The following is a 20,468-nucleotide window of genomic DNA, read 5'->3' on the forward strand; positions in this document are numbered from 1 at the left end:
AGAGCTAATTAAAGTAATAGAAGACGAATCAGCTGCCATAATTTGCCTACAGGAACCATAAATGTTTTATGAGAAAATACCTAGCATTTCGAAGGAATACACCACTGAATCGGGTTCCACAGATCCAAATGCAGCAATTGTGATGGCGAACAGACAGATAACAGTCACACAAATTACACAGCTGAACACAGAACACTCGGTAGGAATAGAAATCACTCTAGGCAAGGAACACTGGGTAATCTCTTCCACGTATGCTCAGTACTCACTCGAAATAGAACCTTTCACAAATAAAATCAAGGAGATAACACATTTCGCCCGTGGAAGACGCTTGCTGACACGCACCTACATCAATTCACACTCGACCCAATGGCATGCCTACAGAACGTACGCCAGAGGGCAGGACGTTGTCGTCACACTAAACGTATGTAACCTTTTCGTACTAAATAAAGCAGGACAACCACCGACCTGCTGTGGATATGCAGGTGGACCCAGTAACATTGACATTATTCTCGCAAATGAAAAATCGGTCACACACATTCTAAACTGACCGGTCATAGACAAAGTCACACATAGTGATGACAGCGTAATACTCACACACACAGCAACCACTACTAACACAAATCCATGTACAACACAGCACCCACGGTTGCTGACAAACTCTGAAAGAGGAGATCAATAACTCATGCCTCTATACCAAACACAGTAGTACTGATTTCAGAGTTTACACACCGACACATATAATATAAAAAGCCCAATCGGCTGCCTTAGCAGTAGCAAACGAAGGATACAAACAGAGAACGCCACGGTCCACAACGTTGACCAGACTCTGGAAAGACTAACGAGACAAAAGACGACACTATCAAAGGTAAAAAACCGCACGAGAACGGGAAATTAGAATCCAAATCTATTACGACGCTTAAGACAGGTACAAAACCGAACTTAACAAGACAAGACAGGAACGCTGGGACAACTTTGTGCAGACGCAGTTGGAAAATAATCTGTGGGGGGAAGAGTACAAACTGCAGCCTGACAAAATCGAAGCACCACTTGTGCTGCCGACACGCGAGGCTGGAGAAGCTCTCAGTATACTTTCTTTAAAAGCTTCTCACGGATGATGACCAAACTGAGGACCAACAACAACACGTCAGTCTCCACCGACTAATTGGAATTAACTACACTACTGACCACGTAGTCATTCCTTTCCCTCAGGAGGAAGTTTCCCTGGTAATTAATATAAACTCAAACCCAAAAAAGCCCTAGGGCCCGACAGAATTCACCCAGAAACTACCAGGAATACAACACCGCAGATCGTACCATTTCTGACTGAATTACTGAATGACGCCTTACAGCAACAAAGTTTCGGGTTTATACCACAAAAATCTATAAATGATGCCATTAACAATGCATTGCGAACAAACATCACAAGACAAATATGTCGTTGAGATCCTATTCGATGTAGCCGGCGCCTTTGGTAAACTCTGGTGTCCTGCGGTACTTGCAAGATTTAGGGAAATGCAGACATCCACACCTTATATTACAGTCTGCTAGACTACTGCAGCAATTCAGTTGTAGAATGGCGTGCAGGCCATCCAAGAGCCGTCAAAATAATTACGAAAAGCCGCCCGCAGGGGTCTATATACGGTCCCTCTTTTAAACAACAGGGTAACAGGAGTAATTGCGCATGCAGATGACATAATGGTAATTATATCGGCCAACTCAAGAGCAAATCAAGAACTAAAGGCGATACAGATACTGCAAAAAGTAAATAACTGGTGCAACAACAACAAACGTCAAATAGCATCCAACGGGACTGTCTGCCTACTGTTAAAGGGAACATTATAAAAAAAATCCAGCAATCACACTTGGCAATACCACCATACAACGAAAACTTACATCAAGATACTTTGGAGTATATACTGTCGGAAAACTTTCATCCAAAGACCACGCAAAAGTCGAGACTGACAAAGCGACGAAAGTGATGCATAAACTAGCCAGACACAACACTGCATTACAGATGATACGAACATACCTTACCGACTTGTTTGAGTCCATTCAGAGCTTTGCAGGCAGACCATGGGCCCATCGCCTCCGCCTCACATCACACAAAAGCATTGAACGACGCGGCCAGAGAAGCATCCATTTAAGAATGTCAGGAGCGTTTGGGACAACTTCTGTAGAGCCATTATGCGTCGTCCTGGGTGTGTACCCAATCGACATTATAGTACATTTCAGAGCTGCAGTATACTGGACGAAAAAGGAACGACAGGACAAAGTACAGGTAATTACAGGAAATCAGGTAACTGACAAGAAACAACTTAATGAATGGTGAAGTGATACTCGGCAGACTGAATGGGACGCAGCAGAAAAAGGACGCAGAGTACACACATTCTTCCCGAACATCCGAGAACGTATGGGCATGAAATATATGTATCTGACACGTGGTATTGTTACTTCATTACGGGACATGGACCGTATCTACAACATCTCTATCGTGTTGGACTAAGTGATACAGACATATGCACATGTGGAGAAATCGGAACAGCCTAACATATCACATTATATTGCGACATGTTTAGTACATACGTCCACAACAGCACGACAATGACATACGACAAAGGCTAAGACACCCATAAGACTGGTTAGAAGTAAACACCATCGACAAAATTTCACGAGCACTCCACACAGCATACAGACATGAACGACCATGCGTGAGGTGGAGAATAGGGAGTCACCGCACAAGACAACACAACACTTGGAACGATTCCGACAACAACAAAACCACTGACACGGATGCCTCAACAAACTCAGAACAAGACAAAATGGATTCATAGAATAATATAAAAAATAAGAATAATGAAAAAAGCATGTACTAAACATTATCCAACGATAGAAAATGTATAAAATGTGTAAAATGCATGAGAATTGTAACTATAGATAAGCAAAATGTAAATAATTGCCAAGTTTAACTTTATAACGGTGTACATTACAGAAATACACTGAGCTGAAACTTCCCGGGAGGTGGGACTCGACGAACTTCAGAGGCTCCCCTCCTACAGGAAAAGCCATGAGATTGCCAGTAATCATCTGTAAAATTAATATAAAAATGTATACGAATTTGTTATATTTAATTAAAAATTGTAAATAACATATTACTATTATTTGTGCTTAGATCTAACCAAATTGCTGCTCCATCTGCGACTGCCTCGAAGTTCCTCCGATGCCCTCCCACCTGGAATAGCCAAACAGCCAGGTAGTGGGACGTTTCTTCCATTAAAAACCTCTCCTATCATCTATTAGCTTCTTCTTAAATTTTAAAATTGTTTCTGTTCAAAATGGTTCAAAAGGCTCTGAGCACTATGGGACTTAACATCTGAGGTCATCAGTCCCCTAGAACTTGGAACTACTTAAACCCAACTAACCTAAGGACATCACACACACCCATGCCTGAGGCGACCGTAGCATTCGCGCGGTTCCGGACTGAAGCGCCTAGTACCGCACGGCCACCGCGGCCGGCAATTGTTTCTGTTTTCATTTTCTAAATTTATGTTAATTTTAATCCAGTACCAACTGGTTATTGTTACTGTCTTCATTCTCAAGGAAAAGAAATGTTAGAAATATGGAACAATGCATTGTAACATAGGAAATTGTAAAATGTACGCCCTCCTTTTTAAAATAGGAAGCAGGTCTTTGAGTATGCAATAAATGAAATGACATGTCCTATATTGAAGGTGATTGTACCCTTACTGTGTGTTATGATTGCTGCAACTGTTTTTTGGCTTAATACTGCCAAATGTGTGCAACCTGTTCTTATTTACTGTATTATTGGTTTGTTGAGCCACTGCTCCCACTGTAGATTGTTTATGAGTAATTAACGATTTTATATTATAGCAACATACTCTGTATATACTGTATGTTAGTCATATATGTCTTCTTCCCCCCTTCATTTCCTACCCCCACTCGTCTTCCCCCCTCCCCGCCCCCTCCGTCCCCTTGCCCACAACCCCTTATGTTTTAATGCATTTCATATTCCTTGATAAGTTAATCTTTGTTTCCTTAAAATATATTCCTAACAACTACATATTTCTATCACAGGCCCTGTCCCTCCCCCTTCCACATCTCCACTTCATGCTGTCTAATTCTTTTGTAAATAATTATGCAAGTTATATCGTAATCTATGAATATATATGTAAACTCTAGCCCCTCACATTCACGTTCTATTTATGAGACCTGACTTTATAGGTTAATACACGGTGTTTTATAATATATTTTTGACGTTGTTTATATAAGGCATCCCTTCATAAGTTTCCTCAGTTGACGATGTTAACTTAACACGTTTTATACTAGCTGCTTCACTATTTCCGTTATTAAAAAATCAATGTGGTTCAAAATTCCTTCATTTTGTGTACAATTGTAGCTTTGTTACGATGACACGGTTTGGGACCACATTCTTTGCATGCTCGTTTGACTGGTCACTAGTTCTCTCATCTTGACTTATGTATGACACACAACCTTAAAGGAGTTTAATTTGTTATTTTGTTGTTTGCATTTTATTAAGCTGACATTGCATGTTTCGTAAAACCTTCGTTCATCACACATATCACTTCACTGCATGTGTTTTCATGATTATAATTTGTTGATACCCATTGTTAAGTACATTTTTCGTTAAGCCACTTCACTGATTACGTTGTTGTTAAAACGATGTACTCCAGAATACTCCAAAGATCTCACATGAATTGTGATATGTATACATTATCGAGGATAAGATATAGACACTCTCTTGCGATCTTTGTCCAAGACTTAGAGCTATTTGCCTTTTATCTTTGTTGTTAAAATTTTGTTTTGCTAAACGTCCGGTATATTGAATTGTATGGTCGTCTTTTGTGCGTCTCCTATATATCTGTGTCTTTTGGAGAGCATTTGTTGTAAAAGGAGCTATGTTTTTTTCTACCTACATCGAAGGTGTTCGGTTAAAATATTGTAGCGACAAGCTGGTTGCGCTCCGTAAGTAATTTTTACGTTATTTAACGCCATAATTTTTGTTTTATATTATGAACCGTGCACTTTAAAGGTTTTCCTGTGCGTTAGGCTTCGGCATGATAGTGGTCTACTGATTAAAACCGGTAGCATTGAGCATAAAAATAAACAGGTGATGGTCATCTACAATGAAGTTTCATATTTGTTTCTATTTTGTATTTGTATGCTTTACGGATGTTGATTTGCATCGTACCTCACCAATGCGCAATTCCTAGTTTATATGAATGGTAATATAAGGTATTATATAACAAAGTAATAGAATTAGTAAAGATTAACTTCAAAATTATTCCACTGAAGTTAATGCCCAAACAATTTCTTTAGTGTTTTCCTAATTTAAACTAACTGATGTTTTATAAGGCTGCATTCACTTGTTTAATAAAGTAAGTTATCATAATAAATGTAGTAGTGCTGAAAAAGAAAAGAACAGTGAAGCTGCCTGTCTTAATTAAGACAACCACATCAAACTCTACTTACTCAAGCTTCCGCACAGTACCACAGTACACAAGCGATACTTACTGGCATTTCCTCCCGCATGACGTGCAAAATTCATTTCTCCATGACTAACTCAGTAATTATGTCATGCGATCACAGGTACACAAGAAATCCGTCCAATTCCACAAAGTCATCGATCTCAAAACCGAGTAGCTGGTACAAAGTAGCAGAAAGGCAAACTATTAGCTACAAAACCTCTGCTCGGTTTGCGTGCGAGAGAAAACCAAAACGTAACCGTCCATATTACCAACCACACGTTGCTGCGAAAACAATCGCAAGCGAACCAAAGACCAATTTCCCAAGGCGTGATAACTTACATAACTGACACGAAAAACAGATGCTCACCAAACTCACCGCAGAACCACTCAGAGGTCAGCTTGTCGGAGCACGCAGCAGGGAGCAAACGCTAACCTGTTCTCAGAAAACGGTCGACGCTAGCTCGTACTTTCACAATTAATACGTGAGTTTACGAAACCATGTGACAAAGAGAGAAACATCTCAAAAACACTTCTACTTCCAGAACCATACTAACTCGCTGCAGAGTTAGTTCCACATTACTAAATTCACTGCTCGAATAGTCTAATCACTGAACAGGAGTTCAGTACAAGAATTAAATGAATTCCGTCGAGTCAGCTCTCTCCGTTGATAGCTTATGGTAGACAGCACCAGACAAATGAAATATTGTCTTCTGTTCTTGAACCCGTTTCTGACGCACAGAGATCGTCGTGGGAACCTCGCATTTCCCTGAACGTGGTGTCTAAACCGACCAGGCACACACATGATCACTAGTGCAAAGCATCTGACCGACAACTTAAAATTTTAGAAAGCACTGTTTGTAGGGAAAGTGAGCAACGATCGGCTTAAATTTTAAAAATCAGTATAACAGTAAACGTGGTGACGAAATCATTTTGTTTGAAGGACCTTGCTTTCATATTATCTCACACGGAAATTATTTGTAAAGCTATTGTACTGTCATAGAAAACATTTTCTGTAATGCTAAGTAGTACGCAGAGATTTTGAAGCCAGCGCTTGTCAGTGTTTTATAAGAAGGTTCTTTGACAGTATTGTACAGTCCTTGCGAGTGATAGCTTCAACTGTTTCTTCTAACCATTGGACGACTTCTAAGCCATCGGATAACCGCCGCCTCGACTGTGTTCTATCCTCTGCCACGGTGTCTATGTTGGGTCTCACTGGAGAGTAATTACCGACACTGGTAATCAGTTTCTACACAGCCATTTCTGCTACGACTGGGAACGATGACCTCAGCATTTTGGTCCCGTAGGAACTTCCCGTCTGCTACGACTATTTTCAACGAGTTCATACAAACGCTCATAGAGGGCAGTCTACGCACAAAACCGATCAAATCGTGTCTGTTATTGGATTTTTTTACTTCAAATACATCATGACAGGATTTGTTATGAACCATTAAGTATATAACTTTTATACATATTTCTCATAAATTTCAAATATACCAATTAATGTTACGTGCCTCACGTAGTGAGAACGTGATTGGTTGTCAATGATGCATTGCCGTACGCTATGGGTGGGGCTTGCAGAATGTATTTTCGAGTAATGGTACCTTATTCAGCAGCTCTATTCACTGACACCAGCCACTATCATGTGCATAGTAGATGATTTTGTTGTTACTGTATGTTTTATTTCAGAAATTTCTAGTCGTGTTATCATTTCTTTGTATAGAAATCCCTCTGAATACGTATTGCTATTATATAGCAGTGCTAACGGCCTGAGGATGGCCTGATTACCAACCAAAATAAACATCTTTTGCGATCGAGACTTTTAGTGAATTTTGATATTGTCCAACAGCTATTAATGACTAATTCTTCACGCGGTTGGCGTACGAAAAGAAAACGGAAATGTGTTCATTTCCCAACTACACGTCACTGCGGCAACACTTGCAAACGACCCGGAACCAATTTCCGTACATGTGGTACCAAACTGACTAGACGCACAAACGCACACTAAACAACCAAAAGGAGGAAGGAAGGAAGATTAGTTTTAACGTCCCGTCGACATCGAGGTCATTAGAGACTGAACACAAGCTCGGATCGTGTCAAGGATGGGGAAGGAAATCGGCCATCCCCGTTCAAAGGAACTATCCACGGTATCTGCCTGGAGTGATCTAGTGAAATCAAGGAAAACCTAAATCCTGATGGCCGGACGTGGGTTTGAACCGTCGTCCTCCCAAATGCGAGTCCATGTGCTAACCAATGCGCCATCTCGCTCTGTCATCCAACAGAAAGAAACTTTAGCTGCAGCTGATAGAATTGAACAACTCTGGCCCATATTACGTCAATTCGCGCCATCACCGTTGGAGAGACGAGGAAAATTCTTCGGTTCTTAGGAGAATACTGAGTAGTATGCATCTCGCTCCGCTGCACACGACGGCGCGATGGGAATCTGTCACAACATCTACGTACGTGACCACTCGCCTCAGCGATTCAAGGAGGAAAACCTGTCACCACAGTCCTGCTTGCTAGTCCCGCTCTGCTGCACGTCACTAGAGAGAAAACTTCGTCCCCAGGGCGCTGCAAGCGATACGAGGCGGAAACGGCAGTCAGGTAGCGCCACTTCAAGAGGGTCGCGCACGGTCGACCGGGGGGTTTCAGAATGCTGGAAACCCAGGACCACTTGGCCTCTACAACACATACCTTACGTTTTCAGTTTGCATCTTTTCTTCGTGTGCAACATATTTGCAACCAGTAGGTTACTGCTAGACAGGCTACTGCACACACAGCTGCCTTTGGGAAAAACGGCCCAGTGCTCACGTTATGTTTATCATCATTTGCCAACACTGACAGTCCCCTTTGCTTAAGAATGGAAACTGTATACATCTTAAATAGAATTGTATACTTCACAGCTGATTTATCAACATTTTTTGAGACACGTTCCCGGTAATCATCAGTGTTCAGTTCTTCTACTGACAACTGTTTTTTTTTTTCTTTGTTGGATTTCGATTCCCCCCGAAGGGGGCGGGCTGGCAGCAACTTACAAGGGAACCTCCCCATCGCACCCCCCTCAGATTTAGTTATAAGTTGGCACAGTGGATAGGCCTTGAAAAACTGAACACAGATCAATCGAGAAAACAGGAAGAAGGTGTGTGGAACTATGAAAAAAAAAAAAAAGCGAAATATTCAAACTGAGTAGTCCATGCACAAGTTATGAAACAGCAAGAAGGACGTGAGCTTAGGAGCGCCGTGGTCCCATGGTTAGCATGAGCCTCAGCGGAACCAGAAGTCCTTGGTTCAAGTCTTCCCTCGAGTGAGAAGTTTAATTTTTTATTTACAGACAATTATCAAAGTTCAGGCACTCACACATAATCAAATTCGCTCTCCAAAATTCCAGGACATGTTCAGATTTGCTTGGACATATGCAGGATTTGACGGTCTATACACGGAAAAATTTGAAAACGTTAAAAACATATGTTTTGACAGAGCACAGGGAAAACTGTGCGACTGTGAAACTGTTGCATTCATTTGTTCCAGTTTATGTGACAAACCCTTATGTTTTCATCACTTTTTTGGGAGTGATTAACACATCCACAAGAAAACCTAAATCGGGTAAGGTAGAAGAATCTTTTTACCCATTCGCCAAGTGTACAAGTTAGGTGGGTCGACAACATATTCCTGTCATGTGACGCACATGCCGTCACCAGTGTCGTATAGAATATATCAGACGTGTTTTCCTGTGGAGGAATCGGTTGACCTATGACCTTGCGATCAAATGTTTTCGTTTCCCATAGGAGAGGCACGTCCTTTCGTCTACTAATCGCACGGTTTTGCGGTGCGGTCGCAAAACACAGACACTAAACTTATTACAGTGAACAGAGACGTCAAGGAACGAACGGACAGTTCATGACTTTGCGAAAATAAAGAAAGTAAACTTTTCACTCGAGGGAAGAGTTGAACCAAGGACCTCTCCTTCCGCAGCTGCTCAGGCTAACCACGGGACCACGGCGCTCCTGAGCTCACACTGTCTTTAATGTTGTCTATCTTGCGCATGGACTACTCAGTTTGTGTATTTTGCTTATTTTTTTCATTGTTCCACACAACTTCTTCCTGTTTTCTCGATTGATCTGCGTTTAGTTTTTCAAGGCCTATCCACTGTGCCAACTTATAACTAAATCTGACGGGGGTGCGATGGGGAGGTTCCCTTGTTAGTACGCCGCTCTTCAGCCTACAGAATTTTTAAAACATAAGAAAATAAGAAAGAATAAAAACAGACGATAACACGGTGACGTAAAATATAAAACGGCGGAAAATTGAGATATTTTAAAACATAAAACAAATGGTGGGCGATGATAATAAAATACACAGGAAGCAGACAGGGAAAATAGTAGGCAGACAATTTAAAAAACACGGCGACAGTCTGGATTCCGTTCACAAGAGATATAAAAATCACAACCTGCGACAACATGATGTCCGTTTGCAACGGTTCGGTAAAGACGCACAACACTTACCAATCACTGAGAACACTGCACTAAAAAGTCGGCACGGAGATCACACACCACAGGCAAGGGCAGATGGATAGATGAGGGGGAAAAAAAAGGGGGGAAAGAGGAAAAACGAAAGGCAGGGGGGGGGGGAGACCGACGAAGGGAGAGGACTCAGAAGGGGAGAGCAGGGCAGCCGCGAAAGGGAATGGGGAAAGGCAGAGGGAGGAAACGCAAAAGGACTCGGGGGAGAACTGATAACTGTTTCACTCCTTTCACTCTACACATCACGCGTCGTGTCTCACCCGAGAATGTACATTTTTGATCTCAGTCCCACGAGTTGTGTTTCAATAACATAATTTTTTGTCATATAATGGGATTGTGGTGTCACCGCCAGACACCACACTTGCTAGGTGGTAGCTTTTAAATCGGCCGCGGTCCGCTAGTATACGACGGACCCGCGTGTCACCACTATCAGTGATAGCAGACCGAGCGCCGCCACACGGCAGGTCTAGAGAGACGTCCTGGCACTCGCCCCAGTTGTACAGCCGACGTTGCTAGGAAAGGTTCACTGAGAATTACGCTCTCATTAGCCGAGACGATAGTTAGCATAGCCTTCAGCTTAGTCAACTGCTACGACCTAGCAAGGCGCCATTTATCCTTTGCTATGTATCTAATGAAGCATGTACAGTAACAAGACCAATGTTCACCAATTGTGGATTAAAGTTAAGTATTCCAGCAGCTACGTACTTTTCGTTATAGCATTCATTACGTATCCTGTTTCAGACCTCACGCCAGCCTGCGTGAGTTTAAGCGCGTGCCCTTCGGTTACCCGTCACTGTGGATTCGCTGTCTTGCCAGTCCACAACAGGGATATTAGCTTCCTTAGAATATTAGCTTCCTTGGAACTCCTGGCTTGCTGAAGGTTCGTGGTGGTACAATTGTCTCTTGCCTTAATAGACGGTCCAGTCACATTAATGTGGCCGACCGGTGTGGCCGAGCGGTTCTAGGCGCTACAGTCTGGAACCGCGCGACCGCTACGGTCGCAGGTTCGAATCCTGCCTTGGGCATGGATGTGTGTGATGTCCTTAGTTAGGTTTAAGTAGTTCTAAGTTCTAGGGGACTGATGACCTCCGATGTTAAGTCCCATAGTGCTCAGAGCCATTTGAATCATTTGAAACACATTAATGTGACCGCCGCCTATATTCGAAGTCAACGTGCAATAATCACATTCAGACAACAGGTGGCATCACTTTCTGTGCAGGGTATATAAATCGTGTCGAGGGGGTGGGGGGGGGAGGGTGGAGGGGGAGAGAGAGAGAGAGGGAGAGAGGGGGGGGGGGGAGAGAGAGAGAGAGAGAGAGAGAGAGAGAGAGAGACAGAGACAGGGACAGAGGAAAGCAATGCGGTCGTCGTCGTTATGCGGTAAAAGAGCGATTTATCTGGCGTCAAAACGGATATGATGATTGGATGTCGGCCCAAGAACGGAAGCATTTCCAAAACGGCTAATTTTGTGTTGTATTCACGTGCAGCCATGGTTACAGTTACCGTTCATGGCAAAATGGCGCTATTCAAACCTGATGCAGAAGGAAGTGTGGTACACCATTGGCCATAGATGACTGGGGTGAACGACGGCTGTCCGCAGCTCGTGGTCGTGCGGTAGTGTTCTCGCTTCCCGCGCCCGGTTTAATGAAATAAAAAAAAATTTATATATTTATTATGTAAATAAAGAATGAAAACTGAATGGAAACGGGGAGGAAATGCTGCTTTTAAAGATTTTTGTTATTTACTCTTTCCGTACGAACTTTGTTGTAGAACCCCTTATTTACGTGTGGTAATAAAAATTCATTTAGACAGGATTAAGCACATTTAAAATTGCGTGAACCTTAGCAACCCTCTCATGCTGATAAATTCATACTAACTGATTAAGAACATTTAGTTGAAAATTGTATAAATTAAATTTTTTTTACGTATTTCGGTCTTGGCACACATTTTCTAAATACAGTGGTTTTTTTTAAATATTTACTGAATTCTTTCCCGGCGTTAGCTATGGAACACAAGACTTTCTCTGTTAGCATAAAATGGTTAAATATTGCCAAGCCGACCTGAACGTTTAATTATCATTGACAAAACACACTTCACTATACGTTTAAGTTATTTACTTTAGAAATTGAAAGAACCAACAGATTAACAACTTCAACGTTAATTATCCGCCTATGAATGCACAAATGTAAAACCAGTAATAAATTCCGTCAGCCTCAGGATCACTGTAAAAGAAAAATATGTCGTATCACTGCTAATTTTATCTGCTCCCGATTTACGGGTTTGGTTAATTTTTTTTTTAGCGGCACAATTTTTTAAATGTGCCGCCGCTGCAAATCGTTCGGTCGCGGCACAGCTCAGCAACACCAACGATAATAACTAAAAATGCTGAAAATTCTTTAAAGAAATATTATAGATGACATGGGCAAGCTAATTTACATTAGTAATACACAATTTTGATAAATTATAATGTATATAGACCACAACAATAATTAAACTTACATTACTTTGTAATTTCTCCTCTAATGGCGGCTAAAGACAGATGCAGACAAGAGAAGTCTACTCATTCATAAAATGCTACGTCACAGATTCCTCTCACAGCTCTCGGGGAAGACGACAAAGAACGCACACCATGCAGTGCTATTTATATTATTGCTGACCATTAACATCTCTTTGTAATCTTACAACATTATTTTCCTCTGTGGCTGTATTTTACATTTTTCTTATCGCAGATATTAACATATTTCGTAATTACATTATGAGTATAGAAATATTACAATCATAAATACGTCGAGAATATTATTACAGAAAATATTACAATAATAACGAATGTCCCTTATACAAAATTAAATAACATTTTTTCCTGTTAAACAGTTACAGCACATACGAATTGCTTCATAGCGGCGTACATAGTACAATCAAGTGTCATTTCATCTTATTAATAGTGTGTGTGCTGCCAGGGAACGTTACATTGCCCCCTGGCAGCATTTGGCAAAGAGTTTCTTCTATACTTTGACACAATGGTGCCAGTAACGTTCTTTACAATTCTGTTTTTTTTTTTATGGAATGGCTCTTTTTATTAGTCCCAGGGTTATGTATGTTCATGGCTCCCCCATTTGGGCGAACGCAGACAGGAAACCTGGGCAAAACTGTGCCGGAGCCCAGCCATCCCAGTTGGTTCATGATTAATCTTGTCTCTTTAACAGTCATTTTTTTGAAATGATTTAGCAGTTTGTCATCAACGGTTACATAATATCACAGTCACATACAGTTCAACGAAAGTTTGTTGTGTGTGTTTAACAACTCGTAATTATCATTTTTGCGATATACTGCAAGGTCACTTGTCTTAGGATATATCACTTAGTTTTTTGAAATCATTTAGTACAACGTCACTTTTCATAATGTTCTCACTACCTACGTGTTACAAAATCCATCTCCTACACTTGTTAGTGTTCATTTTCTCTCGTCAATTTACGGGTATACATAATAAGTGTTCAATGTTTGTCAAAAATCGAGTTCATTGACATGTTATCGTCGCTAGGCAATGAAAACCTCGTAACTCAAATTGGTCAAATTTTACAGGAGAAGCAAAAAACTAATTATAGAAATCACATGAGGACCTGATTAGTCAAATTTAGTGGTTTCTTCTACACAATATGGATCCGGTCATTGGTACATAAGACTTTATTATGCACTTCAAATTGTCTGCCGGTTTTTGGAGTTACGAGGTTTTCACAGTTATTTTTTTGGTAGTGATGGAGATAAGAGGAATGTAACGAGTGCACGGTTAAGAATTGAAATGAATTTATTTTAAAAAACTTACTTAAATTTTGCATTATTTGTGTATTATGAAACATCTGTAACGATACATTGTTACAGATGTAAAGTGAAATGAATAATTTCACATTTATCAAAATATTCGAATCTGGCTGTTAATAAATTACAGTGTTTAAAAAACATAGAAACAATGTTGTTAACAGTAATTAACCTTTTATTACTGTAAACATTTGTGCAGTTCATTAACATTTATTATTGTTACTATTGCTGTTACACTGACAGTCATAGGTGGCTGTAAACAAGTTTATTTTCGGCTGCATTTTTTTAGACACGGACATGTTCTCTCAGTACAAGTGTGATGCAGTGTGTCATAAAATGAATGCACATCCTTAGGAAGGAGCAGCTTTAGTTGTTGCAAATGCGCAAACTTTTCTGCGCTGATCTTTAGTGGTGAATTGTAGAGAGGGGGCACTGTAAATGAGCTGGGTATGTTTGACATCCTTCTTGGAAGTGGTTCCCATGTATCGCTGAATTTCAATTTATATTCCATTTTTCCGGAGGGATCATACTTGAGACACCGGATATCAGTCACTGTTGGATCCCCAATTTTGGATCCTGGCCGAATAGACAAATACAACGAGAGTTTATCATAGGACTTGCAAACCGTGTGGTCAAAATAATTGACAACATAAGGTCTAGGACTTTGTCTTGTGGTAGCACAAACTTCTACATAGCCAGCAGGAGTATGTGTCTGTTTTTTAACTTCCTTTCTATGGTGTAGTGCATAGAATCACACTCCATTTGAATGTGACCTTTCTCCAGAAATTTTTGCACTGTTGTAATGCCTTTCTGATTGGCGAGATCAGCCAGTGCATTACTCATGACTGAGTTTCGATTCTGGTATGTGCATCCGTCGCTGTAGAAAATAGCTTCTGAATGATTTTGGACGAACGTTTCTATAACATGCACGAGTATACTGGCAAATTCCGAAGCTGTTAGTCCATCTTCACTCTCGTGCCAAAGGTAACAATAACCATCGTTACTTTTTAAATCATAGATGGCAAAGTTGTGGACCTTCAGTTTGCTTTTATAGTACAGTGCAGAGGCTTTTAGTCTGGGAGAAAGCAGAAGTGCTTGAAGGTCCATTTTGAACACTCTAGCTAATTAATTTATCACGATTTTTCGCTTCCCTTTCCTCAGTTTTTCGGGCCATATGCAAAGAGTATTCATTGTCTGAGAGATTGCCTGTCTAGTGAGAACAACAAAGATCGCACTGGTCCTTTTTAGGCGAAAATAAGTTAAGATTATTTTCATCGAATACCTCGCAGAACTGTTTGTAAGCAGCTGGGATTTGTCCTCTTTTCTTGCAAAATTGTATATATTCCCTATGTAGTTCTGATTTACTCTGCCAGTTAGGTTCCAAATAGAGTTTTGTGGAAGAACGACGGCAGTAATGCGATTCCAGTTATGGCAACTCTGCAAAAAAATCTGATGCTGATTGTCGTCCACCTGAAACTTTCGTTGGTCTCTCCTGCATTTGAGGTCCTTCTGCAAGCGTTCTTCCTGATGCACTAGATGCCCATGTTCTGACACTCCATTCGCCTAAGCACAAACTATTCAGAAACATAGTCGTGCAGACAGTTTTTCTCTGTCCTTCTATTACAAAATTGTAATACAGTGTGTTAGAACCGTGAGATTTATTAGATTCTGAATTATTTCTGCGTCTTTTAACTGGAACGTAGTTGACATGGTTTCTAACAAAAATTTTTCTTTCACTCCAAGATATATCCTGCCAGAAATGATTAAATATTAGCTGTCTCTGCTCTTCTGTAATATCCTTGCAATTCCTGTTCCGATTTAAGGAAGAATGTTTACAAGTACATCGTGGTGTCATTTCCCTCCTACTTCTGCTCATTGTTGGTCTCTTTTTGCCAAACTCATCTTTTTGCATTCCTAAATAATCCTTCCCCTCATACGTTTTTCTTTCTGCAAAGTTTGAAGTGATTGATTGCTTTTCCTTTTACGGCGCTGCTTAGTACTTTTTACTCCCGCATCAACTTCGTCATCGTCCTCTTCCGTGTTGTTGTTACTGCTATGGTCATTTTTGTTTTTATCTGGATCGTACGCATCACAATTGCCACTGGAGATATCATCCTCGCTGCTGTGTTCGAAAAGACTTCCAAACTCAGAAGTGGAATTCGCCTCTGTATTGGCTTCTTTTTCCGCATTATCTGTAGTGTAAACCATAACGTCAGCAATAACATTTAAATAATTGAATCACCTCAGCTTCCAAACAAGGATATTACTTCAAGTTACAACAATATAAACTACGGTTTACCTTCATTTTGTAGGTCTACCCTTTCTTTTGGTGCAGGACAAGGAGGAACCTGACTAGAATCTTCTTCCGGTGATTTTATACGATATGATCCGTTGTCGGCTTGTTTCACAAGGTGAAGAGTGAATTTACTCTTTCTACACATAGCTGAAAACAAAGTAGTTACTGTAGAATGTATAGGATTCTGTTCAGTTCTGAAATTAGAACCTCATATGTACCGAGTGCAGTCTGCTTTACGCGCGATGAAAAACTCGAAGTCAACATTGTATTTAATGAGGTCATTATTAATTCTGTATATTAAAATACAATACATAAATACCTAGAAATACTAACACGTACCTGTAGCAATAAAGCAGTGTTGGGTCTGTCAGTCAAAAAAGTTACTATCACATCAAAAAACGTTTTAATCTCGGAGTATGTGTTCGCCCTGCACACTAACAATGGCAATTATCGGAGATACGAGGTTTACAGCACAAACTACATATTGCTGGAGATGTGAGTTTTTCATTATTGCCGCTAGATGGCAACACCGTTCAATTCGAAGAAGGAAGGTTTCAACAGCCTATGTGGCATAATTTTCTACATTTGGTAATGCAGTTGCGTGGATTTCATTGTCAGATGGAGTTACGAGGTTTTCATTGCCTAGCGACGTTATGCAGTTTGTGTAAGTATTTTGGAATATGTCAATAATGCTGTAGTTGGTGAGCGGTACGAAATGATTGTTGAGCGGCGCTCGGCGCGGCGCGTCGACTCTATGTAGGTCACCGCCCCCGGTGTTGACAGCTACGGTGCGGAGAGGCGTGTGGCTGTCTGGTCTGCTACGGGATGCTGCGGCCGCTGCATGGCTGAGGTAGCCGGATGCGCGTTGCATATCAGCTCGCCCGTGTGACATCTTCTTGCAGTGCTCCAGCAAACATGCAACAAGTTCACAAACAGTGTACTATCCTTATGGGCATTTTTCCTGCTGCGGGAAAGAACGCACACAGTTATTGGCAGTTATTATTCAGTAGGCCTTCACTAGTCTGGTTTGCACAATGTTTCGTTGTTACAGTAACGCGTTTTATGGGCACACAATATTTTTTCACCATGTCATGACCTGTTATTAGTCACACGCAAGTTTTCACTTCAGAACAAAATGTATCTCTGTAGTCAATGCGCTTTCCTGGCGTCCCTTGACACACAAAAAGTTATAGTTTGACACTAGCTTGGTCCACCGTCTGTTATCAGCTCACTGTTCGTGTCGTGTTAGTTCCTTGCCCATTTGCACACACGGCGATGATACAGTTTCTTATTGCTTGTTCGAAACAACCTCGTGACGTATTGCTGCAGTTTTAACAGTCACTGTCTGTCTCTGCCACACAATACTGCACTTTTGTTTAAGTTTTTTCAGTTACAATGTCCGTTGTGCAATTTTTTGTAACAGCACATTCGTAACTTCTTTGTTCGCTCTTTACCAAGGTGTGTGATAATTGCGTACATGGTAACAAATATTAAAATTTCGTATTAGTTTGCCCAAAAATCATCTATATTTATGTTCGAGTAGATTTTATTTGTGCAGCCCAGCCGGATTCAGGCATATTGTTCAAAAACTCCTTTGAAATTATGTCTCACTTTACTTGCAAGGTCCTACGTAACTACAGTGTAGTCTCTGTAGGCTAAAATTGATTTGGACTGTATCAGGCTAGCTCTCTTTTTACTGATTCGATCTGCACATGCTTCAATTGAAGCTTCTTTGTGCGTAACTTTGCGTTACTTAAATTTGCAATAAGTTTGCCTCCCATGGTGCCCTCGAGTACATTACTCTCTTTGATAACACTGGTTTGAAAATAAAGTTCTCAGGGTCTCATATTATTGATATTATTCTGGGTTCGAATCTGTCAATCTGACAGCCACATACTCACACACACACACACACACACACACACACACACACACACACACACACACACACATATATATATATATATATATATATATATATATATATATATATAATAGAAAAGACTGTACCAAGAAATATTTCAAATGTGACACACATATAGAATATCATGCAGTACACAAACTAATCACTACTAAAATGTTCCTCCTGACTGATCTCTGTCACAATTTAACACTACACATAATTGCACTAATCAGGTTATCTGTGCAGACATTTAGAGCATGTTTAAGCTAACACTAATTAAAAGGAAGACATAACACAAATAATCATAAACAAAAGAGAAAGTCAATCATATTCTTATAACTAAATACTTCTACACTAGTACATTATCTCTACAGATCACACATCATTAATGTTCATTAATTTCCAAAAGACTGGTGTACCTTTTTACACGTAACACATAGGACTATTTGTCATTTACTGTAGGAATATTTTCACATCCTTACGCGGATACAATCCCCGTACTCTCCCTGAGTGGGGATCTGCTAAGAGATAGCTACCATTTCCTTCTTGGACCAAGGAATGGAGTATGAGGCTCGACAGTAGGTTTTGTGAGGCTTCACCTCGATATTGTATTGATATCCCTTAACAATTCCTGGTCGTTCTGAAAATACATCTGCATAGTTAGATAATAACTGTACCAAATCCTGCTGTTGCATTGAGTTCAAATTTTCGGATTGTGATACTTTGTTCACAAGTGCGTCCACATTTGCTTTTAATTGATCACTTTGTACGTCTGGATAATAGAGATTTTGTCCTAGAGAATGATTGTCCAAATGTAGTATCCTCTGATTCCTACATTTTATGTTAATAGCATTACAATTAGGCACAGGTACCTCTTCAGATCTGAGCATGGACAATTCTGTCCTCCTACCCGTGTTCATCAAACTTAATTTTCCCCGAGAAAGGTCGATTACTGCGTCCCTTTCTCTCAAAAAATCTACCCCCAAAATGCAGGCTACCTTTAAACCCTTTACTACCAGGAACGAGCACGCTATGGCTTCTCCCCCTATATATATCTCTACCCGCACTTGGAGTTTAATTATTTGTCGCTGTGCACTGATGGCTCCAGTGACTTTGCAATTGTTCACAGGAAAAGTCAGCATACGCTTTTCTTTCCCCAGTACTCTGAATAAGTCCATACTCATGACACTGACAGTAGCACCTGTATCTATGATTGCTTGCACATCAATATTGTTAATTTTGATCTCTATCATCGCTTGTACTTTGTCTTTGTGCTCCTTTATGCACGTGGGTGGTTCAGTTATTAATTCATGTCCCATCTGTACCCCGTCATTATACCTGAGGATACAGATTTCCGATGTTTTGTTCTGTGTCGGGCTGCTCTCAGCCGACGATGGAGAGCGTATCTCGGCTGAATCTAGTTTGTTGGATAATTACTGGCGACCTTTGCTGAGTATGTGCCTCCGCAGCAGGCACCTGCTTCTTTCACACATGCTGGCTGCTGCATATTGAATACGATAGATGAAATTTACACTCGAATACGGCAATCGGACGTCTACTGAGTGGCGACAGGTGGCCTGTTCGGTTGGATCACGTTTCATACTCCATCGCAGAGATGGCCATTGGCGTGTACAGTATGAAAGCAAATACAGCAGCGAGCGTTGTGGTCTGGGGAATATTTTCATGGTATTCCCTGGTTGATCTCGTCATTCTGAAAGGCGCAACGAATCAACACAAGTATGCGTCTATCCTTGGGACCATGTCCACCGCCACATGCTGTTTGTTTTTCCTCGGCACGATGGCATCTACCAGTAGGACAACACACCATGTCACACAGCTTGCAGCGTACGTTCGTGGTTCGAAGAGCACCGTGATGAGTTTGTCGTATTCCCCTGGCCACCATTTTCCCGAATCTAAAACCAGTCGAGAATCTATGGGACCAGCTATGGGCTGTTAGCGTCTTGGATCCTCAACCGAGGGACCAAGCGCAGTTGGCCACGGCACTGGAGTCGACAGTGGTTCAAAATGGCTCAAACGGCTCTGATCACTATGGGACTTAACTTCTAAGGTCATCAGTACTTAAACCTAACTAACCTAAGGACATCATACACATCCATGCTCGAGGCAGGATTCGAACCTGCAACCGTAGCGGTCGCTCGGCTCCAGACTGTAACGCCTAGAACCACTCGGCCGTCCCGGCCGGCAGTCGGCAGTGATCCACATCCTTTTCGATACTTTGCAGAACGTCAGTGACTCTTCCTGGACGTCTCGCAGCATTCTGCAATGCAAAAGAAGGATATAACGGCTCTTGACATGTACTCGTAGTTCCATTGACGCGACTGGACTGAGCCGTGTGCGGCTCGCGTTGATGCCGTTCACAGCTTGGCATGTTGTAATAGCGATAGTGGCGTCTCGCCTTCTTAGTGTGTTCACTG

The sequence above is a fragment of the Schistocerca serialis genome, chromosome 8 (assembly GCF_023864345.2).
Source record: "Schistocerca serialis cubense isolate TAMUIC-IGC-003099 chromosome 8, iqSchSeri2.2, whole genome shotgun sequence".
NCBI lineage: Eukaryota > Metazoa > Arthropoda > Insecta > Orthoptera > Acrididae > Schistocerca > Schistocerca serialis.